Source organism: Ambystoma mexicanum, chromosome 10 (assembly GCF_040938575.1).
Source record: "Ambystoma mexicanum isolate Mex_15411 chromosome 10, UKY_AmexF1_1, whole genome shotgun sequence".
Classification (NCBI taxonomy): Eukaryota; Metazoa; Chordata; class Amphibia; order Caudata; family Ambystomatidae; genus Ambystoma; species Ambystoma mexicanum.
Genome location: NC_090932.1, coordinates 647,853,380 through 647,880,723, shown reverse-complemented (window position 1 = coordinate 647,880,723; position 27,344 = coordinate 647,853,380). Strand labels below are relative to the sequence as shown.

General features: G+C 47.2%; 1 protein-coding gene across 6 annotated transcripts in view; it reads left to right on the top strand.

Annotated features, from left to right (window-relative positions):
• LOC138491615 (ubiquitin carboxyl-terminal hydrolase 48-like) overlaps window positions 1–27,344 on the top strand; it is a 1,427,336-nt gene that overhangs the window by 363,859 nt on the left and 1,036,133 nt on the right. The window lies entirely within an intron of this gene.

The following is a 27,344-nucleotide window of genomic DNA, read 5'->3' as shown; positions in this document are numbered from 1 at the left end:
AGCAGATCTGGAATTTTGGTAGAGCTGGCTCCTGGTGGATGATCTTGAGGTCTTTTTATGAAGGGTAGGCAGTAACCTTGAGCTACTGTCTCCAGTGCCCATGCATCTGAAGTAATGCCCCGCCATTCTTCCAGATGCTGAGAGATTCTGTCTCCCACAGTTGTTTTGTATGATAAGACCTCAGAGAGATTTGGAGGCGCTGCAGGAGCGGCTGAGGGCATAGATGCCATTCCTGAAGATGGCTTTGTACTCTTTGCTCGTCCACCACGAGTGACATCTCTTCTGCCCCTTTGAAAAGCCTGTCCTCTTCCTCTGCCAACAGAGGAGTAGTATCGAAAAGGACGACCCCTCCAGGAAGATTAGCCCAAAAAGGGTTTCTGAGGCTGTTGCATGGAGGCAATAAGGGACTTTGCTGCTGCTTTCGATGTCTGTAGTTTTTCGAGGCTCTCATCAGCCTTACTACCAAATAGCCTCGAGCCATCAAAGGGCATGTTGAGAAGCCTGTTCTGTACATCTGGTGCAAACCCCGACTTTCTCAACCGAATCACTGTGCTTGATGCCATTCACCTGCTAATACTATCAGCAGTATCCAGTCCAGACTGGAGGCATTCCCCCATTGCCTCCTTACCGTCATTGGCTATATTCAGGAAGCCTTCCCTTTCCTCGCCTTCCGGAATATGCTCGGCTGCTGCCAAAATGCATTCCCACAGGGTATGTGTGAACCTGGCCAGGGTACACGTGACATTGGTAGATTTCAAGGCCATGCTACCCAACATAAAAACTTTACGAGCCCAGGTACCAATCTTTTTATCCTCCCTGTCCGGTGGTATGGTTGGGTATGCTGTCTGTCTGGATGTAGCAGCTGCCTGACAACCAAGCTTTCTGGAGTAGGTTGTCTACTCAGGTATTCTGGGTCAGAAGTGGAAGTTCTGTACTTTTTTGGGAGATTGCTGTCTACTGCAGCAATGCTATCAGGTTTTTCCCAGTTTTTCTCAACTGTTCTTTGTAATGCCCTATGAAAGGGAAGAACTGGATCTTTCCGGGGTCCTCGGACTATAATATCCATCATATTGTCTTGTTCAAACATAGGGGAGGCTCTACCCCAACCCATATACTCAATCACCCTATTCATCAAATTCCTATACCCTGAGTCTGCATGTTCTGCAGGATCAGGTGCAGTAAACTCCAATTCGGGTGATGTGTCCACACCACTAGCAGAATGCAGAGTTTCAGATAGATCTCTCATTTTTGTGTCAGGATTTATCAGTTCCTCTGGAACATGTCTAGTTCCATATTTTAGTCCAAAAGGAGTGACCTCCTCATCATCTAAACCAGATTACTCAAAAACTGAAGACATGCACTTAAAGAAGTCCGATCTTGGTAAAGGTGTAAACCTTCTCTCTTCTTCCTCATCATTTGTCGAAGGAATCAGTGTTTTCTTCGAGGGAGTCTTCGAGGGAGTCGAAGGAACCTTCGACAAAGGCGTCGAAGATAAACTAGGCTTCATCATCAGAGCATTTGGCACTGATGGCGTCGATGAAATTGTACCTGACTTCGACAATTTTTGTTTCTTATTACGGATCGGAGAGGCACTCGATCCTCGAGGATCTCTTAACGCCTTGTTGACTCGAGATCTATGGGTACTACTAGGCTTAACCGTTGTAGTTCCCGACTTCCCTGTGTCGTCCAAAGGAGCAACTGGGGTCTGGCTTTTCTGAGGTTTCTTCGAGGGGGTCAAGCTCTCCCACTTTGAAGGGGAATCCGATCTAGTCGGACATCGAACCAATTCTGTCGACGAATCGGACAATGACGACAGAGATCTATGTCTCCTTTTGAGCTTTTTAGAGGAAGACAAAGAAGATCACGTTGACCTACTACGAGATCGGGATCTCTTCGAGTGCTTTTTATGGCGTTCCGATTCCTTAGAGTCGGACGATTTTTTATGTTTTTTAGATAAGGCTTTCGAAGAGCCCTTCGACGCCTCCCACCCCACCGCTAACTTACTTTTCCTCTTACGGAGAGCCTTCTCCGTCATAGACTGACAGGAGCCACAGTCGCCGGTTCGACAAACAGATGCGGTGAGGATCGGTAATGGACATCTTTGATCCACAGTCATTACACTTCTTAAACCCAGTCTTGGGAGTCGAAGCGGTCGATGAAGAAGACATTTTCTTGACAGAAAATCTCGAAGCGCGCCGTTCACGAGAGCGAAGCAATCGGAAAAACGGAACTGAAGCCAACGGGCACGGCTCGAGCCATTTATACCATCGGTGACGTCGACACGGTACGGAGCCCGTTGAGGGACATTCAATGCCACAATCTCGAGCACAGCACCCTTTGCCGAAATTTGTTTTCCGATGCAGCGAAGCTGGCAAAGCTAATTATCACAAGATGAGGAATACGTGGGAGAACACAATCCATTCGAAAGAGACATTATAAGAGAAATAACTTAAATCATGTGACATGGAATTAATACTCATATGAACAATAATCAACATGAAAACTCTTACCTTCAAAATGGTTCGGTCACAGCCCGTCTGGGCCACCACATCAACGGACCAGTGAAGCAACTGGGTCATCAGGAAGCGCCCCTGCTGATGAGAGGCAGGACGGAGAGCTTGCTCTCACTAAACACCAAGTGAGCCCATATGGGTAAAAGCTTAATCACCTCATTTTGGCATGAAACATCCGAAGAGAGTCACGATACCTCCACCCCTTTCTTATTACATCTCGTGTTCCCGCAGGGGCAGTATCAGCATCCAGAACATTGTACTGGGCAGCAGCAGGGGGTGAAAATCGATCCAGGGGAGCCGAATCCAGAGAGGGCTCCAACCATGCCCCAACGTCCCCGCAGAGACCAGGTGAGCGTAACAAGATGACAGGGACGGACAACGACAGTGGTGACGATGGGACGGATCTCCCATCACCTCCTGCACAGGCCCCCCCCTCCCGAAGAAATTGGCTCCTTTCACGCCATGATCGCCAGGGCATCGGAGCTTTTCCAGCTTTGTCCAGAAGAGCAGAAGAAGGAAGGTTTCCTCTACCAATGACGGGAGGCCAAAAGGAAGACCGTCCTCTCAGTCCCGTTACTGGACGACATTTGGGACGAGGGACTTTCGCTGCTCAAGAACCCGTCCACGGCTCCTGTGAAGAGGGACCGGTATGAGAAGAAGTACCGGGTCCCAGATTCCGCCCAATGTGCCTCAGAGCTCAGCCGTCTCTGGATTCAGTGTCCTCCACAGTGGCCAAGAAGAAATCGGCGGGGGCGACAGCATCAACTTCCACTTCACCATCGGACGGCGAGGGGAAGAAGCTGGACGCCATGGGACGACGAGTCATCCCGTCGGCGGAAGACCATCAAAGCGGCCAATGCCCTTGTGATGTGGCATGCTACGACAGGGAGCTGTGGTTCAAGATCGCTCCCCTCCTGGATTTCCTGCAAGACGACAAGAGGGCGGAGGCCCTTGAAATCCTACAGGAAGGTGAGGTGGCTTTGGACCACGCCATCACGGTGGCCATGTACATCCCCGACACTGGTTTTCGCGAGATGGGCAACCGCGTTTGCCTTCGCCGGCGCAGTTGTCTCAAGGCGAGGGCAGTGCTGAGGACACACCCCTCCTTCATGCCCAAGGTGCCATCAGACTTCCATCTCACCGAGCCCTTGGTGTTACCTATTTTCTTCCCGTCGCCTTCGTCGCCGGCTGAGAGGACTTTGCACTCGCTGGATGTGGCTTGAGCGCTGAAGTTCTAAATGGACCGCTCAAAGAGTTTTCGGAAGACATCACAGTTGTTTGTGAATTTTGGACCTGTGAACCAAGGGAAGGCCCTCTCGACGTCTTCCATTTCTAGATTGCTCTCCGGCTGCATCATGCACTGTCACCGGTTGGCAAACCAACTGTTGCCCAGCCGTCCGGGAGTCTATTTGACCAGAGCGATCGCTGCTACTATGGCGTTCCTGTCTGGTGTACCCCTGCTGGATATCTGCAGGGCTGCTATGTGGAGGTCGACACACACCTTCAGGAGATTCTACTGCGTCGACTGGGATTCCAGGGAGGAGTCCAGAGTCGGCCAGGCAGTGCTGCGCAACCTGTTCGGTTGAAGGTGAGCCTGGTGAGGAGGTAAGAGATGCTTAATGTTGACTAGTTGTAATGCTTAATGTTGAGCCTTGCCACCTCCCGTGGTTGTGCATGTGTGTACTGCTATGTATTCTTGTATTCATGAGCATGTGAATCCATGCCAGACCCCATGCTGGAGAAGGAACAAGTTACTTACCTGTAACTGTTGTTCTCCAGCATGGGTCTGGCATGGATTCACATGCAAACCTTCCCTCCAACCCCTCTGCAGCTCTTCTCTTGGTCCTATTGCCACTTTACGTGCTACCAAATCTGAAGATAGCTGTCAGAGGAGGGGCTTAGGTAGAGGGCAGTCATTGGTTGGGGGCAGTATGACCCAGAGACCAGTGATTGGTTATTAGTAGAAAGACAGTTTAGAAACGAAACTGAAACAGATTTTTTCTTTACCGAGGATTCCCAGCCTGACAACGGGGAATATTCATGAGCATGTGAATCCATACCAGACCCATGCTGGAGAACAACAGTTTCAGGTAAGTAACTTGTTCCTTCTCTGGACCATTTCATTACTAGCCAACCTGAGGAGGAAATTCAAATGGACACATATCAAGTTATTTACGATGAGGAAGAAGAGAATACCTTCCTACAAGACTATACTGCAGATGACCAGGCGGATACTACGGACAACTGGGAGGACACTCATCAAGTTTATACAGAGCCATGGGCACTATCTCACACAGATGTCCTATATGTGGACTCCCCTCTTTCCACTCCGGCCCGCCAGTCTTCACCAATAGACGATCAGATTGCCTTTAATGCAATCTTAAGGAAGGCAGCCAATCACTTTCAGATCGCCACCCAAGAAGCCATACCTGAACAAGAATTTGTGGAAGACATTCTTAAAGAACCCCCCCCCTCCAGTCAAGCCATTCCTCTCCTTATCAAAATGTTTTAAAAAACACTCTGGATACTGCGGAAACGGCAGGAAGATCCCTGGCGCAGGGCACTCTGCTTAAACGACACGCTTGGCTCCGAAACTTGGGCTTCAAGCCGGAAACCCAAGCTGCTCTTATTAACAAACCTATCAAAGAATCGAATCTGTTTGGTAAAGCAGTCGATGATGCTTTGGAGACTGCCAAAAAAAGCATGAGACTCTTAAGTCTCTGCAACAGATCACACAAAAACCCTCCCCCCCAGAGGGGGAAGTGGTTCTCGCCGGTCCTTTCGAGGCCAATCCCATTCCGCCCAAAACATCTACAACACAGGAAATAACTGGAACAAAAGCCAAGCATCCAACACCCCCGCCAACTACCCACTTAGGGGTCAGCGATGCGGGAAGCGCAGAGGCCTCAACTCCAGGGGTACTGCAGTCTCTGGTCAGAAATGACCTACAGATCCAGGTCCCCTCCCATGTCATCCCGGTCAGGGGGTGCCTAACATCTTTCCTTTCGGGATGGGAGGGGATTACTTCAGACCAGTGGGTTATATAGACGGTCGCCCACCAGTGGTGGAAGTGTGGGAAAAGAAGGCGTAGAGATATTTTCCCTACCGGCCTGCCCCCGCTAACCACAAACCCCATGACCACACCCCCTCCCCTGCACAATACAAACCCCGAAACACATGCCCCTGCTGCTTAAGGCGACGCTAATTGCAGTGCACTAAAAATGCAAGTTCCAACTTCGTCCTACACTTTTATTTTAAAACAAAACCATTCTGGCACTGTTTATTTTTAAAATAAAAGTATAGGAACAGTCATACTTAATTTTAAAAAGTAGAGGAGCACCGCTCCCAACTGCTTCCACCCACTTCGACCACTGTCGTCCAGACTGCCCAAGACAAGACACCTGACGCCAGATCATCTGAGAATTCTGAAGCAAGAGGTGGAAGCACTTCTGGAAAAGGATACCATAGAAGCCGTCCCTATTCTTCAGGTAAACAAGGGTATTTATTCAGTGTACTTCCTTGTACCCAAAAAGGACCTCACCATGCGCCCTGTACTAGACTTGCGCCCATTTAACACTTTTGTCAAACCTCAAAAGTTTTGTATGGTAACTCTGCAGGAAGTTATTCCACTGTTGAAACAGGGAATACATGGCAACATTGGAAATGACAGATGCATACTTTCATATTTCAATATTGCCAGTACACAGAAAATACCTAATGTTCATGATAAAGGACAAGCACTATCAGTTCAAAGTACTCCCCTTCGCATTGCCTCGGCGCCAAGGGTGTTTACAAAAGTCCTGGAAGTGGCAACAGCACTCCTGCGCAGACTATCTGTCCCTGTCTACCCTTACCTCGATGGCTGGCTCATAACGGGACTCTTACGAGCCATGCCTAAGAAATACACAGAAGACAATAGACGGCCTATTCAGTCTAGGATTCTCCATCAACGAGAAGAAATCCAGCTTAGACCCCAGTCAAGCCAAACAATTCCTAGGTGCTCTAATTCAGACAAAGGCCGATCTCGTCTTCCCCTCCAACGAGAGGGTTCAGAACATGCTTTCTCAGATCCCTCAATATGTAGCCAGATGGGAAGTGACCGTACGCAAGGCTATGCTCTTGCTAGGTATGATGACGTCATGCATTTATTTAGCTCCCCACGTGCGGATGCGCATGCGTCCCATGCAAGAGTGGCTCAACAGCCAGTGGTGTCAGGCTAGCCGACAATGGGAATATCCGGTAGTTGTCTGGCTAGCCCTCTTTCTCTCTCTGCAGTGGTGGCCGAGGGAAAGCCTATTGAAGGGGAAGACCTTCACCACCCCCGCAGTATAAGCCAATTTCACGACAGATGCATCTCTCATGGGGTGGGGTGCTCACCTACTTCAGCAAACAGGCATGGAGTGTGGTCCCCACAAGTAGCATCCAACCATATAAATCTGTTAGAGCTATTAGCAGTATTCAAGGCACCGAAAGTCTTTCAGATTCAACTACAAGGGAAGACAGTTCTGGTCCTGACAGACAGCACCACAGCCATGTACTACCTAAACAAACAAGCGGGCACACACTCTACAGGGCTATCCAAGCTGTTCCAAAACATTTGGATGTAGGCTTTCAAACACAAGATGTTCCTGTTGTCCCAACATGTTCCAGGGGAACTCAATCTTTTGGCATACGTACTCCGCAGAGATTTCCCACTTCCCTTAAAATACAAATAGCATCTACATAAAGACATTGTTTTCAACGTCTTCGCAGAATGGGGCTTCCCAGAGATAGATCTGTTCGTTACTCAGGAGAACTCCCAATGCCAAGACTACGTCTCCAGGTATCCCCAGAACCGCTCCAAGGGGAACGGACTCTGGATAGCATGGTCAGGGAAATGCTTCTACGCTTTTCCCACCGACTCCCCTTCTCAACAATTTAGTGCACAAGATGCACCAGGAACCAGTTACCATGATACTGGTGGCCCCCATGTGAGCCTGCCAACCCTTGTTCGCTCATCTAATGGAGATGTCCCTCTCCCCCTCAGTAAAACTACCCTGCCTGTACAACATGTTGTCTCAGGACGGGGTGAAGGGGAGAGACCCTTCACCCATGCCTACAAACTCTGAACTTAGCAGCCTGGCTCCTGAAGTCATAGAGTTTGGACACCTTCAGCTCCCTCAGAGATGCATCGACATACTCAGGGAAGCTAGGAAACCTAACACACGCTATTGCTGTACCAGTAAATGGAAACACTTTGCCATCTGGTGTAATACCAAGGGCGTCAATCCCATTGATTGCTCACCCACACACATTGTGCTGTACCTAACAAATTTGTTAGACTCAGGACTGGTCTTCAATTCCCTAAAGGTTCATCTAGTTGCTCTCTCAGCCTACACTATGTCACAACAGAAAGTGTTGTGGTGGAACATACTGGTTATTAAGGCTTTTATGGATAGGGTTAAGAGAATCCATCCCCCCATTTCTCACTAAGCTCCTGGATGGGATCTAAATGTGGTTTTAACCTGACTCATGGGATCTCCTTTTGAGCCAATGCATAAAGCAAGTCTAAAAGACCTTACTTACAAGATGGCCTTCCTAGTGGCACTTCTATTAGAAGGGTTAGCGAACTACAGGCCCTTTCTGTTCTAGACCCTTTTGTTACACTCCACAGGGATAAGGTGGTTCTGCGAACTCATCCCAGATTTGCGCCTAAATTCACCTCGAAGTTCCATGTGAACCAATCAATCGAACTACCCACTTTATTCCAGAATCCCTCTAGTAGTCATGTTCTACCTGGAAAGAACTAAACAACTGAGGAAGACAAACCAATTTTTTGTTTCAGTGGCAGCTGGTAGAGAAGGGAACCTGTCTCTAACTCAACTGTCTCAAGGTGGATTGCCAAATGCATCACACTATGTTATACTCTTGCTAAGAGAGAACTGCCCTTAAAGCCTAGATCACACTCTACTCGGGGCACTGGGGCTTCCATAGCATTCATTGCAAATGTTCCCCTAGAGTCCATTTGCAAAGCGGCAACCTGGAGTTCTGTACACACCTTTACAAAACACTATTGCCTAGACACTCATTCTAGATCTGATCTACTGTTCCTTCTCATAACCCACCTCCAACTCCGGGAACTGCTCCATAGTTTATGCACAGCATGTGATTCTAAGCAGATTAACAAGCATCAGAAGACATGCATTACTCACAGTAATAGCATTTCTGATGATTGTATCTGCTTAGATTCACATGCGCCCTCCCTGCCTCCCCGCTCGGGGTGGAAGGAACATAGATGTCTTCCTACTTTCTCTCTTCATGTACTCATTCACAATAGCCTGGGCTCCCTCATGGTAGAAAAAATACAATGAGAATGTCCTTTGTGCGTGAGGGACTTTGGGTACACTACACAGCACCATAGGGATAGTGTTACAGACACGCCATTGCCGACATCCCCGTTCGGTCCCCGAAAGACAAGTTGCAATACTCCGTGGTTACCACTTGATGTCAGACCATATGCACAGCATGTGAATCTAAGCATATACAATCATCAGAAATGCTATTCCGGTGAGTAATGCATGTCATCAAGATCGCGTAGGACCAGTAAAGGATCAGCTGCATGAAACCAGATTTTCTGTTCCACTCCCTGGTAACTAATACTCTTCAATCCTTGATTACATATAAGTGCAATCGCTAAGGGTTCTGTTGCCAAAACAAATAAAAGTGGTGGCAAAGGACAACCCTGTCTGTCTGGTACCTCTTTCTAAATGAAAAGATTCTGACCGTAAACCATTTGTTGTAACATGTGCCGTTGGATTCGCATACAAAAGAGTCACTCAGGAGATGTAACTTTCACCTATATTCATTTCAACTAAAACCAAAAAAAAGATACTCCTAATTCACCCTGTCAAAAGCCTTTTCGGCATCAAGTGAGAAGACAGCCATATCCTTGATATATCCTTAGGCCTGAGACATTGTTAGAATCAATTCACGCACATTGCTGGATGTCTTCTTGTTCTCAACAAAACCTAACTGATTGTCATGAATCAGTGTCTCATAGCCAGAGCCTTCACAATAATGTTGTTATCCGTATTGATCAAACTAATCGGACGGTAGCTAGAAGGCAAGTTCCCATCCTTCCCCTTCTTAAGGTACACCGAGATTGTGGCATGATTGGTAGTTGGCGGCATTTGGCAGTCTCTTTTCGAAGTGATGAACATATCTTTCATTAACTCTAATGCAGACTCCGGAAGTATTCTGTAAATTTCCACTGGCAAACCATCTGGACTCGGTGATTTTCCAGTGTTCAACTTGTTAATCACACACCACAGTTCATCAATTGATAAATCCCTTTCAAAAGATGGTCTGTCTGCCGCAGAACTTTTTGGGATAGCGAGGTTACAAAAAAATGTTTCCCCTCTACCCGTTATGCCGGGTTCATTCCGATACAAATCAGTGTAAAAATGTTTAAAGACATCATTAATCTCCCTTGGATTAAAAGTGGTTAAGCCGTTTGGACCAGTGATCGACGTGATTGCACCATCCGATTTCAACTGTCTAAGCCTATATCCTAGCCAACAATAGCATTTCTCGCCCCTCTCAGAATATGAACACTTCACTCGATATAGTTTTTTTTTTTAACTTCTTTTTTTTGGTTTAACAACAAAGAAAAAATGCATTTCCCAACTCCCCCTCATCTCCCACCCTTCTCCCCCCCCCCGAAGGCAGCTGCATCATGTGCGTGGTCCGTCACCGCCATGGACCGATCACCGAGCTGAGTCTATATTGTCCGTCGTCTACACAGGCCATGGCTAGGCCTCTCCTTTCCCGATTGTGTTATCCTCCTTCCGATTTATGTATCGCTCCCGGGCACGAGCGAGTTGGCTTCTTCTCTTTCCGAGCCGCTGGAGTCACTCATGCTGTCTCTATCTCCATTTCCAAGCAGGTCTTGCACTAGGGTATTCCACGCCAGTATTCTGGCCCCACTGCTGCTTTCTCCCCTTTGCGTGGCTCTCGTCCAGACTGCTGTCTCTGCTATTGCCCATTGTTGTAGATCTGCCCACCAGCCCCCCTTCGAGGGTCCTTCGCTTGTGTTCCATGCCATTGCAATGCAGCGCTTCGCCAGTATTGTCATCAGGTCTTTCATCTTTGCCACGTGTGTCGTCTGTCTGTCTCCTCTCGGAAACAGGCCCAGTATGTAAGACTCTGGTGACCAAGCTTGCATATGAATTCCTGCTGTCTTCGCCCTTTCCTTAACCATGTTCCAGAAGTCTGTTATTTTCGGGCACGGCCAGAACATATGCGCCATGTCTGCTTGTTCTTCCTAACAGCGTGGGCAGCGCCGAGTTTGTCCGTCTTCCATCTTCGACATCCTTTTGGGAGTTAGATATTCCCATCTTCGACATCCTTTTGGGAGTTAGATATGCTCTGTGCACAATGTAGATTTGCATCTGCCTGAACCTGGCGTTCCTGGAAACCTTTTTCGTGTACTGGAGGATTCTGTTCCATTCCTCATCACATCCTTGAAAGGTTGCTGAAGTTCCTCCGCCCATTTTGCTTGTGCGTTCAGTGTCTTTTTGTTAGTGATTCCCAAGAGTTGCTCGTAGAGCCTGGACACGGTGTGTCCCCCCTCAGAAACATCATACCATGCGTCTAGCGCACCCTCAGTGTCCTCTGCCTCTGGCATAGGTTTCCATCTCTTCTTTATTGCTTGTACTAAGCTGTTGTACAGGATGAATTGGCCCTTGTGTACATCTTGTTCCTCCACCAGGGACTGGAATCCAACCCATTGTCCTTCCTGCCATAGGTCCCCTATTTGGGCTACCCCTTTGTCCTCCCATTGTGCCCTGAACGTGGCCAGGCTCGATACTCGGGTATCTACCTGTCCCGCCAGAGGGATCTGTCTTGAGCAGGGGTCTGGCGTACCTTGTGGCTGGCTCTTTTCCATAGTGTTCGGCCCAGCTAGGTCATATTGGGAAGGGTCTTGGCCTGGGCAGCATTTATCCATAGGAGTTCCCTTAGATAAAATTGCTGGAGTGTTGGCAGAAAAAGTATTGCGTCTATGGAGGATTCCTCCCCCAGCCATCGCACCTGCTAGGTAGTAATACTCGAAGTTTGGGAGTTTAATGCCCCCCCACTCATAGCCCCTTTGTAGTGTACTCAGTGCTACCCTGTTTCTCACCCCTCCCCACAGGAAGGTTCTCACCATGGTGTGCAGGTGTTTAAAGAAAGCCCCTGGGATGTTATAAGGGATATTAGCAAAGTAATATAGGAGCCGGGGCAGGACCGTCATCTTTAGTAAGGCTGCTCGGCCTATCATTCCCAATGGTAGGGTCTTCCAGAACTGCATAGCTTTCCAAATTTTGTCCAGGGCTGCCTGCGTGTTAGCTATGTGTGTTTCCGTGATGTCATGGTAAATGTCCACCCCCAGGTATCTGAAGGTGGTCGGGGTCCATGTGAGGCCCAGGTATGGCAATTTGTCTGATGATACTGTTCGCAGGCCAGCCAGGGGGAACAGTGAGGATTTTTCCCTGTCAACAATGATTCCCGATAGCCTACCGAACGCTCCCAGCGCCTCGAGCAAGTCCCGCAGGTGGGTGCGTGGGTCCTGAACGTAGAGCAGTATGTCATCTGCGTATATCGATATCTGGTGTGTTTCCCCGTCTATCACTATGCCCGTATCCTTGTAATCCATTCTTAGGAAGGCCGCGAATGGTTCTAAGGCCAAAATATATAACATTGGGGACAGCGGACACCCCTGCCTCGTACCTCACTCTATGCTACATTCCCTGGAAACATGCCTGCCTGTCTTGACCCTTGCTCTCGGATCTTTGTAGAGCAGCTTTATCCAACATAGGAACCCCTGCCCTATCCCAAAAAGGGTGAGCGCTCTCAGGAGCCAGTCCCAATTTACCGAATCAAATGCTTTGATCGCGTCTAGTGAAGCTAGAGCACATTCCTCCTCTGCATGGTTTGTCCCATCAATAATGTAATGGATTCTCCGGAGGTTCCATGTCGTGTTTCGTTCTGGTACATACCCTGTCTGGTCTGTATGGACCAGGGTGGGTATCACTCTTTTGAGCCGGTTAGCTACTGCCGCTGTCAGGATCTTAGAGCCCTGGTTTATCAGGGAGATTGGTCTATAAGACCCGCATTCGAGGGGTGGTTTCCCTGGTTTAAGTATTGAGACTATAATAGATTCCGACACGCTATTCGGGAGCCTCCCCGTCTCGTATGCCTCCTCCAGTGTTTCTAGCAGTCTCGGGGCTAAGCTATCTCTGTATTTCTTATAGAATTCCCCCGGTAGCCCGTCTGGCCCCGAGGACTTCCCTGTCGGTAGTTGGGTGATCACCTCCGCCAGTTCTTCTACAGTAAGGGGAGCATCCAGCATTTGGGCCTGCTCTTCTGTTAATTGTGGGAGCCTGATTTCCGCAAAAGCGTCCTCCAGGTCCCCTCCTCCGCCTCTTGGACTTTGGTGTATAGCGTCTCGTAAAATTGCGAGAACACCGCATTTATACCCTCCTGTGACCTTATCACTTCCCCTTGGCAATTCTGAATTGCATTAATTGGTTCCCGCTTGGTCTCCTGTTTAGTTAGCCAGGCCAGGAGTCTGCTAGGCTTCTCCCCTTCTGCGTGTAGCTTCTGTATATACTTCCCATAGTCTAGGCACCCTAGTCTTTCCCAGGTCGCTGTGCATTGTTGTCGCAGGGTGGTAAGGTTGCCCTGTTCTCCTCCCTTCTCTCCCGCCTGTACCTCAGCCCTCTCAATCTTCTTTTCTAACTCGTCCAGTTGTGCTAGGGTTTCTCGCCTGTGTCCTCCCATCTTCCCCATCGCCGCCCCTCTGACCACCACTTTAAGGGCTTCCCAGATCGTCACTGTGCTGTCCACGCTGCCTAAATTATGCTCAAAGTAGTCTTCTATCGTGCTTTGAATATGTTCCTTGAATTCCCCATCTAGTAGTGCTTCTGCCCTTAGTTTCCATGTGGGTATGGGGGCTCCCCTGTGTGTATGTGCCCATGTGACTCTCGGGGTGGCGTGATCAGACAGTGTTTGTGCATGTATATGTGCCTCAGTGAATTCACCCAATGTTTCTTTGCCCGTGAAAAGGTAGTCTATTCGAGTGAATGTTCCATGTGGAGCACTGTAATGCGTGTATCCCCTTTCATCCTCATGTACCTTTCTCCAGATGTCTTCTAGCTCAAGCTGGTCCAGTTTCTTCCGTAGCACCCGTGCTGGTGGCGCTGCTCTTTTATGTTTGTCATCCGACCTATCCAGTCGGGGGTCCAATGTGCATTTATGATCTCCTGCCCAAATAATCGTAGCGTTCCTGTGCGGGGCCAGCCGGGGCATGAGTGACCTGAAGAAGGCCGTCGCGTCGTGATTAGGGGCGTAGGTGTTCATCAGGCACACCTCCCGGTTCTCCAACATTCCATGAACAATCAGGACCCTGCCATCAGCGTCCTTTTCCTGAGTAATGAATTGGAATGGGGTGCCCGGAGTGATCCAGGTCGTCACCCCCCTTGCACCATTTCTTGGCCACTTTAGCTTGCCTTTCAGCCGTCAAATGCGTCTCCTGCAGCATTGCAAGATGGGTCCTCGCTTTATTTAACCAGGTGTAGACTCTTAGCCTTTTGACATATGCATTTAGCCCTCTAACATTCCATGTGATGATATTTAGGCCGTCTCGGTCCTTGTGGAGGCTGGCGCCAGTGGCCCGCTCTTTCCCATGGGCCTGCTCACTTTTATGTCCTCCTGGTGCGCCGCTTTCGGGGATTGGTTTCCCTCCACCCCTTTACTATGCTTTAAATGGTTTGTATGTCCTCCTTCTCCCATGCTTCTCCGGGGTGTAATTGATCCTGCGGCCATTGGTTTCAGTCTTTTATTTGCTTTTTTCTTCGGTGCGCTCTGCCGGTCTTTCTCGCCCGGGTGCTGCCACATGTGTCCATCTCCCGTGCCTCCGCCGTGTCCTTGTTGTCCATTATGTTCTCTTTTCCTCGTGCCTTCTCCCCGCAAACTTAATCTCTGAACTATTATAACTAAAAACAACAATAACAAACGCCCAGCCTCCCTCCCCCTGCTCGGGCCCCAGCGCTCTCCTGGTACCGCCCTCCTTTCCACGGGCATATTTGTCACTGCGTAGTGCCTTAAAACTGACACTGCAAACATTGTCTCTACTTGGGGTTCCTACTGTGGGTCTTGGCGGTCCAGTTCCAGGAGTCTTGTGCTCCCGTTTTAAATCATCAGTTTAGGCCTTTGAACTCTTAAGCTGTTGATCATTCTGCTCTTTCACGTTTCAGCAGGGTGTGTCCCTGATTTCTTGTTGCAGCGAGACAGTGTGGCGCCCGGCGGTCCACTGCAGTTTTTCCGGGTTCTACCTGACCCGGCTTGCTCGGGTTCCTAGGTAGTGCATGCCGTTCTCGATCTCACTCTCTACCGCGCCGGGCTGCCTCTCTGTTCCGTTCGTTCCCCTCTCTTGGCTGCGGGATCCCTTGCTGGTCCATCCACTCTTGGGCATCGGTTGTGGTCTCAAAGATCTGTGTATTCCAATTGTGCAACACTTTGAGCTTGGACGGGTATAGCAGCATGAATTTCATGCCCGCAGCTCGAAGGCGCTCTTTGGTCGGCCAGAACTGAGCTCTTTGTCTTTGCACGAGGGCCGTATAATCTGGGTAGATGGTTATCCTGGCTCCATTCCAGGTTATGACTCCACCTTCCCTCGAGTGCGCCAGGATCTTTTCCCTATCTTTAAAGTTCATGATCTTTGTGATCATAGGTCTTGGTGGTGCTCCTGGGCGGGGTTTCTTGGTTAGCGCTCTGTGTGCCCTTTCCGCTACGAAGCCCTGGGACAGGGTCACTGCTCCCACCTCTTGGATCAGTAGGTTCTCTATATAGTTCGTGGGATCGCTGCCTTCCTCCCCCTCCGGCAGCCGCATTATGCGTACATTGTTACGTCTGGCCCTGCCTTCCGCGTCCTTGGCTCTGCGTTCTAGTGTGCTGATCTGTCTAGCGCCTCTGACATTTGCGATTAGGAGGTAGTCATGTTCGCTGTGTTACTCTGTACTTGTTGTTTCACCGTCGTCACTCTCTCTGCTAGGTTCCTCGTGTCCTGTCGGAGGAGCCCCACGTCTACAATCACTGCGTCCAGCTTGCCTTCTATCGATGTCTTCAGTGCTTCTATAGCCTCCAGAATGCTACCTTCTACCTGTCTGATCACTCCCTGCGTGGCATATGGCACTGGCGTGTCCGTCTCGGCTGCCTCGAGCTGCTGGTCTTCGTTTTTGCGGGCGAATGACTCCATGACCGTCTGTCTCCCCCTGCCACCTTTTGGCTTGTCCGGCATGTTAGCTTCAGTTGTCCTGTGCCAGTATGCGGATCTTGCTCATACAAAGTCTATGCTTACCGTAGTGATGTTTGCCTACGGGTTTTTACGTGGCCGTGCAGGGGGAGCGTTTATGTCTTCTTGCCGTGAAATAGTGTTTTCCCTGGCTATTTCGTCTGCCCTGGTGGTTATGAAAGGAGGCTAGCCGTCCATGGGGTCGCCTCCCTCTCTGTGTTGCAGTTTAATTGTGTAGTTCGTGGTTTCCCCCTTCCGTCCCCCCTTTTGGTGGCCTCTGTTTGCGGCCTAGGTGCTGTTTTGAGTAGGTTGTGTCCTCCCACGTATGTCCTGTAATCCCCGGAATGGCTACTGGGCTTGGGGTCGAATGCTACGTTGATCCGCTCTGTTCTGCTCGTCAGCGGTTCTGCTGTTACGTGTTCATAGTTCCTTCTTGCCCCCTTTTTGGAGGTCTCCACTGATGGCCTAGGTACTACTTTACGTGGGCTGTATCCCCCCACGCGCTTCCAGCAGTCCCCAGATCAGCCTCCGGGCCCGGGACCCAACGCTCTATTTGTCTTTTTCGCCTTCCGGCTTCAGGATCTCCCACTGCCCAGCGGGGTCTCTTCGGTGACCGTACCGTTAGTCTCCGCTCCAGAGCCGCTGCTCGTGCTTGTTGCCGGCACCAGGGGGGGCGGGCGCACCAGACCCCCGCAAGCTCGTCTGCCGTTTTCCGTCTGGGCTCTTCTCCCTCGATTGCTGATCCGCGCTGCAGGTCCCCGCCCACAGTCCGCAGCCATAGGTGTCCGCGCCTCTGCCTGCCCTGGTATAGCACGGCGGCACGTGTCTCGATCTTCTCCTCCCTTGCAGCGGCCGGTCAGTCACCTCTCCGGGGTGACTCGCTGTTCTCTGCTGGGCTGATTTTTGTCCGTCAGCGCCTCCGGGCCTTGCCTTCCTTTTCCTGTGCTCCTTCGTATCTCAGGGCGCGAGCGGTCCCATCAGCAAGACACTTCCGCCATTTTGCCTGATGGTGCCACGTATCTCGCTCTCTCCATTTCCATCTCCCCGGCCTCTGATTTTTCTCGGGCTTTCTCCTGTGTGTGCCCTGGACCCTCCGGTGCCTCTCAGCAGCTTTTGTTCGATCTTTTCGCGTCTGCTTTCGGCCTCTTCCAGGATCAATCGCCGGATCAGGTGGGAGCTCTCCCAGATTAGCTCACGCTTGCATGGCCGCCAAGCCACGCCCCCCCTCACTCGATATAGTTCCCCCCCCCCTCGCCTTGATAATTGTATTCATCTCCTTCTTTAGCTTCCGTAACTGCTTTCTCTTATCCACACTCCCCTGATCTTTCATCGGGTTTTTTGAAACCTCTTTAATTCGCTGATCCAAATCTAATCCCATTCTTTCCATCTTCTTCCTCTTCCTGCTGGAGAGACCCAGAATTAGACCCCTCATTGTGCACTTAAATGTTCACCAGATTACTTTTGTATATTTAAAATATCAGAACGCTTTTCCTCCACAAAGTGATTAGCCTCCAATATAATCTTTTCAAGTATCTCTTCATCATATAAGATAGAAGTATTCATTTTCCAGGTGAAAGATTTGCATAATCCAAAATCCAATTTCAGATCCATGGACACAGGTACATGATCTGTTACCAGAATATTCCACATTTCTCCTGTTGTATGATTTTCAGTCATCTGCCCACCTGTGAGTAGCATATCTATACAAGAGTATGTAGCATGTGAACCTGAATAGAAGCTGAATTCTTTCAAGCCTGGATGCTCCAGCCTCCAACAGTCATTTAGGTTGTGCTCCTCAACCAGGGCATGAAGTGATAAATAATGATTATCCATCCTCCTCATTTTCCTAGACCCACTTCGGTCCAGGAGTGGGTTCATTACCATATTAAAGTCTCCTCCCAAAATTATATTAGGTGAATCCAAATCTTGGATAATTTGAGAGACTTTTCTAAAGAACAAGCCATCATCAATTGAAGGAACATAAACATTACATAGAATTGCTCTTACCCCTGCGATAATTGTCCCATCCTTATCAGAGCTTTCTTTCAGAACCTTCACAGGTGCATTCCTCTGAATGAGAATTGCGACACCCCTAGATCGTGATGAAAAACTTGACCCAAAAGCATTCCCAAACCATACATTCTGTGGATTTTTAATCTCATCCTTCAGTATATGTGTCTCTTGTAAGAAGCATATATCACTTTTCATATCATCTAGACAACGAAAAATCTTTTTCCTTTTAATCTGATTGTTAATACCATTAACATTCCAAGATGTAATATTCAGACCATCCCCAATACTCTAGGCATTCTGAAATCAATATCTGTACACAAACGACAAATACCAGTTCCAATATCAAACAAAAAATTGTAACCCCCCACCCTCTAATGAAAATGCTGAAATCTAACACCGCCTAAAGTATCCAAAGCCCCATGCCAAGCACCTCTCCCAATTATATACAGAACCTAAATAAAGTTATGTAACCCGATTGACCTGAAAATGTTAATTAAAAGTTAAACTGGTCAATCCAACATTATAGCCAACAAACTCAAAACATATCCTAAATAAAAAATGCAAACCTAATCACTGTACACCGCCTAAAATTTTTTTTTTTTTAAAAAAACCTTTCAAAGCCTCATACACATCCTCAGAACCTGTTCGCATATAGCCTCCTAATAATAAACACACATCGATACAGGGGAAATCGATCAGCAAATCTTGCAGAATTAAGTAGGACTTGCGGAGTACAACAGACATCAACATAAAACTCAACCTAATCTCAGCCAAGTAAGTCACAAAATCATCCACCCTCCCCCCCACAACATGCACGCCGTAGGTTTTATACCGTGGGATGGCATTTTGCTGGGCATCTATGATAATGCAAGCATGATATATGTCATTGCATACTTAGACTGGTGTTTAAAGGCAGCCAGTTGCAAAACGTATTCTGATTGTGGCAAAGCACTTTTGATGGCAAAGCCAATTGGAGTGTGTTCTTGTGTGGGTAACTGCCATATATCATATATTGGCAGAGCCGACCAGAACATGGTTTTCTAAAGCACCACCACTGGCAGTTATCAACTATGCCCGCAATGATACCACAGGAAAACATAGCCTACTATGAACATGTACTATTTAAATTAACTCATCCCAGTATTTCAAGCAACATGGATCAATTACCACACATTCTCAATGCTAATTATCAAAACAAACACCACAGAAAAATAACACATCATAGCAGAAACCAATCATCTGATGCATCACAGGAACATTTGGTAATAATAATCATATAGACGTTCAACTAAAAAAGCTGTGACCGATAAGTAAATAATCTGAATTCTGATATACCCCATAAAATGAACATTAGTGCAATTAACATCCACCACATAACACCCCACAACACCCCACTCATATCTCAAAATTGTCAGTAGGCAAAATCAAAAATACAATGTAAGGCCAAACTACCCTAAAAAGGAAGCACCAACACTGGGAACTGCTGAATCAAAAGTTGATCCCGAATTCAGAACAGATTAACAGTGCAACATAAAACTGATAACTCCAATAAATAAGTCACATCAGCATCCGTGAATTGAATCTGTCATTTCATAATAATTCTAATTGGAGTCATTCCAAGCATGTGTGGTGATTGTCATAGAGCAATAATCCACTCAACTTCAAGCAAGCAAACATTCCTTCAAGTCTATTATCAATGTCATTACCTCCTAGTATGTCAGTAAATACACATATCATCCAATCGAAAAATAGGTGAATATGAAACAAGTACTTCCCTGCACTGGTTGCTAAGGGGATCAGCCATTCTCTGTAGTATGCCTCTGTTACAAAATGTAATGAAAGAGTGTAGGGAGCATTCATAGACCACAGTGATCCCCTTAGGTGGGTCTGCAAGTAGGGGGAGTGCATGACCCGAGCCCCGGAGCAACACATTTCTTGAAAGTGTAATATGCACACAAAAAAAAAACAACCACCTGCACTGTGCCAGGTACCAAAGATGAGAGGCACAGGTCAGAGTTCACGTCTAATTGCATTACTACTTTGACCAGGGTCTAATTAGTCCAGAAAGCAAAAAAGACAAACCCACCACCCAGTTAAAAAAAGAATATTCCAAATTTTAAAGAATCTACATCATTCCATTCACGCATCCATTCACAACCAATTGAAATATAAATTAAACATGTTAACTAACAATTATACATAAGATGTGTCAAGGCAGTATAAGTATTATTAGATAAGTACATATGCGCTCACAAATTGCTAAAACAAAAAGCATTATATCCATGTTTCATACTTTTTTTTTTTTTTTTTTATTGTATATGGTTTACAAAAGAAACCTTTACAAAGAAGTTAAGTAGCGGAAAACATTCATTACATCTAAATTTCGGATATACAAACAGTGTTTTTTTTCTTTAAGGTAAGATATTAAAAACATAGATTAGTTGAATGGCCAACCCTGAAACCTGTTTGTTGTTTCCAAATAGTAAGGGACACATTTTAAAAGAATCAGTGCAATTACAATTCGACATAGTAGTTTGAAATATAAAATACACAATACATCTTCAAATAACTAAAAAACAGCTTATACCAAAGAGATAGCAGAAATTGAAAATTTCAAATAGACAGGCATAATCATAAAAGGGGGGCATACAAATCTAGAGCTTTAATAAAACCCGCCACAGCAAGCCCATCCTTAATGTTAGTAATAGCAAGACACTGTGACCAGATAAGATTATCAGCCCCCAATTGACCCATTGTGTTAAATCTAGCTAAATAGTTGTCCCTTAGAGTTATCAAAGCAGTGCATTCTAGAAAGAGATGCCGAGAGGACTCAATCACCCCCAAAGTTTTACAGAAGCGACAAGTAGGGTCTAAATCAGAAAACTCCTTCCTTTTATGAAGAACTTTTCTGGTGGGAAGGAGATTCCATCTAAGTTTGAGGAGAAGTGAACGGTAATATCGATTAGGGAATTGAGTCAGAATAAAAGACAACAAACCTCTTTTCTTATGATCAAATTGAAGGTCACTGAGAGAGGGATAGGAATGCAGTTTTTCAATTGTATTGCTCAAGTCATGACTAAATAGACACTCCTTAACCTTATTGGGATTCGTTAACAAAGTGTCCCTTTCAGTGAAAATATCTGACAGGGTCTTGTCACAGAGATCACTGAATGCATTAAGATGTAGATTACGATCCAAAGGTCCCTGGGAGAGAATCGTATGACCCACGTCAACATAGAGGGTATCAGGTTTAGGAGAGAACAGGGCTGAAAAAAGAGTAAGGACTCTCCAAAGAATCCTGACTCGCAGTGAAACTAGCCCTAGTTCATATTTTATGGCCACTATTGGAATAGAATTCGGCAGTTTCAAAATTTTCCTCCAATAGATACCCTCGAGAGAGTCCCAAAAAGTCAAAAGTGCCGAATAGTGAAGTTCCATTCCATAAAGTAGCTTTGGGGTGACCTTACCCTTGTAAAAATCTACTACAGGTTTGAAAGAGAACATGCAATATTTATTGTCTAATCTTATGGATTGGGAGATGAGCGGGAGCAGTTTGTGTCTAAGAAATCGTCTAAGTTCAATCGCAGATGGTTGGGCCAGAATAAGAAATCCCAGATAGACGATTTTGTGTGCTCTGATGATATTTTCACCACCTATTTTCCATACTTTGTTATTCCCTTTTCTCCCCTTTGAAAGGACCATGGTACGGGTTTTGCTCGGGTTAATCTGCAGCCCATAAAGAATGGTGTATTCTTCGAATTTGCAGATGAGCCTCTGCAAGCCAACTTTGGTGTGATCAAAGAGAAGAAAATCATCGGCATATGGCAACTATGAGAGCCTACGATCCCCCAATTTAGCACTCACCATGCCTGTATTTCCCAGAAAATCACCCACATCTGCCATATAAAGGATAAAAAGACAGGGAGCTAAAGAGCAACCCTGTCTCACCCCAATACGGGTCCTTATCCTTCTGGAAAGAGTTCCTGCCAAATCGATCCTAATATGGACCCCCGAGTTCTCATACATTGCCATGATAAGAGTTAGAAGACCTGCCGGAATACCCCATTTGGTTAACTTTTCCCAGAGTCTTGACCTAATTACCAAATCAAAGGCATTTGACAGATCGATTGAAGCAACATAGAGAGAACCGTCATATGTACCCCAGGTAGAACTTTGTAGGGCAGTAATGATGAGGCCGTTAAGATTAGTTGAATGGCCAACCCTGAAACCTGTTTGTTGTTTCGGGAGAATATGATTTTCCTTGATCCAGACGTTAAGGTGGGAAAGAAGCATAGAAGCAAAGAGCTTGCAGTCCGCATCGATAAGAGAAATAGGTCTGTAATTTTTGACCAAAGTACGTAAACCTCTTTTAAAAATGGGAACAATGTGAGCGGTCTGCCAGCTAATGGGTACATTCCCAGAATTAACAACGTCTTGGAAAAATAAGGAGAGGAGGTTGGCCCAAAGTTCAGGTTCAGCTTTGAATGTGTTGTTAGTTAGGCCATTAGACCCCGGAGCCCTAGATTGCTTAGCTTTAGAAATAAGTCCAACTACTGTCTCAGAATCAATTACAGGCTTCCAGGAATCCTTTGACACATGACACATTCTTCCCCGAAGGACATAATTCTAATCCCTCTCCCCCTATATCAAACAATTCAGTGTAATGCTCTACCCATTGAACCTCTGGGATAGCATTCAACTGATCGGCCTCCGCAACATCATCTAGGCTGGCCAAAGTAACCCAGAATGCCCTCAGGTCTCGTTTTATTAGTACTACAAGCATATGCTCCGCGTCGTTTTGTAGCATAATAGCTTTTCTTGACTTACAGTAATTTTTATCTTTTTGGCGGATGGCTTTAATTTTTATTTTTTTATCAACCCACTCAGTATCTAGAGCTAGTACACCTCTAAGAAGTTTCCGAGTGAGGGCCTTTTTATTAGCCAGCTCTTGATCGAATCTATGAGGATGAGTTTTTTTGAAAACGCCCTTCCTAAGCAGGCCGTGAATACTGCTGTGAAGAGCATTAAGAAAACTGTCAAAGTGAACTGTATTGAAAACTGCTTATTTCCAAGAGAAAGAGGTATGATTAAATGAAGAGATCAGTTTACGGTTAAGTAAACTGATATTTGTAGGTGACCAACGTACCCCTGTCCCTTGTCCCACAGTTTGGAGATGGCATGGTCCCCCAGCGGGCAGAAACTTCATGGGAAAAGGACAGAGAATTGAAACCCGCAGGATACCATGCTCCCTTTATGGGTTGAAAAAGACCTCGACTTCAGACGAAAGAGGAGTCAGGGAATGATCTACATAGACATAGTCTAAAGTAGATGTTGACAACGATCTGCGCCATGTAGGGCAAGTTGAGTTAGTGGCATCATAATAGCCATTAAGACAAATTAGACCAACCGAATCCAAAGCGAAATTCCAAAGACGACCCCGTACAAATTTCATGCCTAGGCAAGAGTCATCCTCCATAGCCAATCCCAAATCATCATAATTGGATTCAGAAGAGATAGAGCATTCAGAGTTAAGATCACCAGCCAGAATCAATTTCCCCCTAGGGTGCAGAGATCTCCAAGAAAGAAGCGTATCCGTTAGCCTTTGCAGAAACGGCTCAAGTGCAGAGATGCCCTTGTGCCAATATACATTAATCAAAAGGAGACTAACCGTTAGATCAAGAGAAGTCACCTCCAGGGCCAAGATGCCAAAGGGCATATCCGGAAGAACCTTATTCCTAAAGCCAAAGGAGGTTCTAATTCCTATAAGAAGGCCCCCAGAGGCCCTCCCTCCCAGACTAGGTTTAGCATTTTGAGAAAAGATATCAAATCCATCTAGAACAGGAATTGAAAGCATCCAGGTTTCCTGCAGAAAAAAACAGTGTGAAGCCCTAATCATAGTTACAGTGTCCAAATTCGTAAAGAGATGGGAATTACCTCTGGAGTTCCAGGATAGAAACGCAAAGCTGTTCAAAGGGAGAACCTTAGTAGGAAGTTCCGATTGAATCGGATGATACTCATTTCCACAGACCTGCTGTAACCTGTGCCCAGTTTCGAGAGTTTCCATTAAATCTGGGCGTAAATTGCCTCCGTTGGGGCTGTGGAGCTCTTTCCAGATGAAATACCATAGTAAGGTTTCCCCTATACTCTGCACCCCCTCCATTATTACTGGAAAACTGAATGGAGTCTAGTAGGTTTGCTTCAAAACCAAGCTGCATTAACCCTTCCCTGTGCCCATAATCAGTTCCAGTACCACTCTTGATTTAAGAACGATATTACCCACATCTACCCGAGCCTGAATAGGAAAAAAAATACTATCCATATCATAGCTAGAGATGAGTGAGAGCGAGGGTAATTGATGAAAATGTTTTAAAATATTACCACGGTTAAGACAAATTGGCATGTCTTGACCACGGAGATTGGTAAGCTGCAAAATATCAAGAAGATCTTTCGCTTCTGCTGGTCGAGGTAGAGAATCAGTGATCCTTTTAGTGAACTGAGTTAAGGAGTCAACCTCCAAATCAGTGCCCCTTGCATCCCTTAATACAGTCCTATTTTGGATTACGTTTGGACCCACAGGGAATCTTTCACATGATTTGAAAGAATTGCTATAATGGGCGAAATCAGGCCCAGGACGATCACCTTCACGGCCCCTAGCAGGGCCAACACTTGACATACTTGAATGAACTCAATTAACAGAGTTAGGTGCAAAAGAACCCCCCGCTGATCGAACTCCCATACCACAATCCCTCATAGTAGGCTCGGTATTGGCAGGATGAACCTCAGAAATAGAAGAAAGAAGGGGGTCCAAAGATAAAGAAGGAATAGATGGAGTCCCATCCTGAGGAGGGATTATAATTGAATTAGGCACTACCCCACTAGCAATTTTAGGAACAAGTAGCACCTGGAATAGATGTTTAACCATATCAATATTAACCAAGTTTGCCGCAATCAGGGAGAAAGTGGTCTCTGGATGGAGCGGATCTACCCTAGATATAGAGTTACAAGGGATAGTTAGGGTTTCTGCGGCTGGGGAGGAATCCTGCGGCTTGATAATAGTATTGGTGGTTGATTCAACTGAAGCGTTGGTAGAAATCGGCTCAAGTGAATTTGAAACTGTTGTCGGAGGGCTGGAGACAGAAATGTCTACAGCCCCCTCAATATTAGGCCCCACTACTGGAGGGACAGTATTAATGGTGATAGAACCATCTACCAAAGCATCAGGTGAGCTAGATAGAACTGGTATAATGGGAAGTGAATTGACTATGGCCAGAATGACCACCATATTAGGAATAGAGGTCACAGAAACCACTGATTCACCAGGGTTCCCAGTCAACTTGGAAACAAGAGAAGGGGTTGTAGGAGCTGAAGTATTTGCCAAAAATAAATTTTTAAAAAATGGATTAGTATATGAAGTAATATTTTTCAAATTCTTCTGATTTTTAGTTTTCTTTATTTGCTGATTAGTTTTTTTTTTCTTTCCTATGCAAAGAAAGCCTTTTTGATGTATCATTTCTTTAGTAAGGTCAATAGGATCAGATGGATTCTCTGACGTCGGAATGGATATAGGATCCGCAGAAGAGGCGACGTGACTCCCTTAAGTGGATCGGCCAGTTCTAGAGTCCTCCCCACAGGGAGAAGACCCTGAGGAATAGAATTGAGAGGATGGCCGAAGGACTCCTCTTGGACTTTCTCCTCAATTAATTCCGTAATGACTTTTGTGTGAGGGATAGGGAGTTTTACCTCCATGCCAAAAACCTCTTGCACACCCTCAGAAGTCATTGAAGGAATCATAGATGGATGATCACAAATATCCTGATCCGAGCATCGGGGGACAGTGGTACCCAAACCCATATCTAGAACTACCCCTTGTGTACTCGACATTTTCCCAATGAGCACTTTATTATCCAAATGGGCATCAGCAGTTGACTGGTTAGAGAGGATGGGAACAGAGCCATGTGTAGGCATTAAGGGATGGTCTTCCTTAATAATTTTAACTAACTCTTTGAATCTATCAAGGGGGGCGTGGCTTGGACGCCATGTGAAAGGACGTGCCTGAACGGGAGCTCCCGTTGATCCGAACATTATCCGGCTGAATCCGCGCAACGGCCGCTACGATGTGGCATAGACGGTGATGACTGTAAATGCGAGGCTCGGCTGCACATTTGGATGCATTTTCGTACGGGATTGTGCAGCGCTTGTGTACTTAGGAGCCGCGTGAAGTTTTGGGGCCGGCGCTTCTCCGGCAGACAAAATGGCTGCCGTCGCTTGATGTTGGGACAAAGGATCGGGGACCGGGATTCTGGAGGCGATTCCCTCAGTTCACGTTCAGCGCGATCCAGCGAGAGCAAGCCTGACTGGAGGTAGCCGAAACTGTGTGGCGACGGGGGGACATAGTGCCCCCAGGCCTGGGGCCTCAGCGAGATCGAAGGGACGCTCCTGATCGAAGATATGTCGAGCAAGCTCCTGAGGGCGAAGAATAAACAGCCCACGCTCGACGAATTTGCCAAGACATCGCCTGGCACCGAGGGGACCAGGAGCAAAGAGAAGGCCCAGCCCAAGGAGATGGCCGCAGGAGGAACGAACCAGGAGGTCCTGGCAGCGATCGCTGATCTGAAGGCGACATGGGAGACCAAACTCCAACTTGCGGTGGCCGAATTGAAAACGGCGATGGAACTTCAGGTCGGGGCGGTACAGGAGGATGTGAACCTCCTGAGGCAAGATGTGCGAACCCTGGCCGAGCGCACAGAGACCCTGGAGAAGGAGATGGGCCCGACTGTGGCGGAATGCACCGCGCACAAACGAGAGATCCATGCCCTGGTGCAGAGGGTAGGCAACCTGGAAAGCAGGGCTGAAGAGGCAGAAGGTCGGGCCCGCAGAAACAACATCCGGATTGTGGGCCTACCGGAGGGAGCTGAGGGCCAGAATCCCACAGATTTTATCGAGACTTTGCTGTTGCAGGAGATCACCGGAGGTGCCCTAACGCAGGGATTTGCAGTGGAGAGGGCACATAGGGCCCTGATCAGAAGGCCACCGCCGGGTAATCCGCCCAGGCCCGTGATCGCCAAGATCCTCAACTACAAAGACCGGGAGAAGATTCTGGAACATTTTCGTAAAGGGGGCACCATACGGCGAGGGGAGGCGACCATCACTGCTTACCCCGACTACACTCTACAAGTGCAGCGCAGTCGGATGAACTTTGGGGCGGTCAAAAGGCGCCTGCGGACGGCCGGTTTTAAGTATATGTTACTCTATCCAGCCAAACTTAAGGTCTTCTTCAAGGCTAAGACGCTGTTTTTCGACACCCCTGAGGAGGCCATGGAATGGCTCGATGCGCAGAACTGCCCTCAGGAGCCTGATGAGCAGATGGCGGACGGAGCAGGGAGAGTTAAGTGAAACAGGGGGCCCGGCGGACTTTGAACATTTGGACTGGAATATGGTCTTTGCCACTTTGTGATGGGGATGCACTTTTTAACTGTTTCGAACATGGTCCGCGTGCGCGGATATAA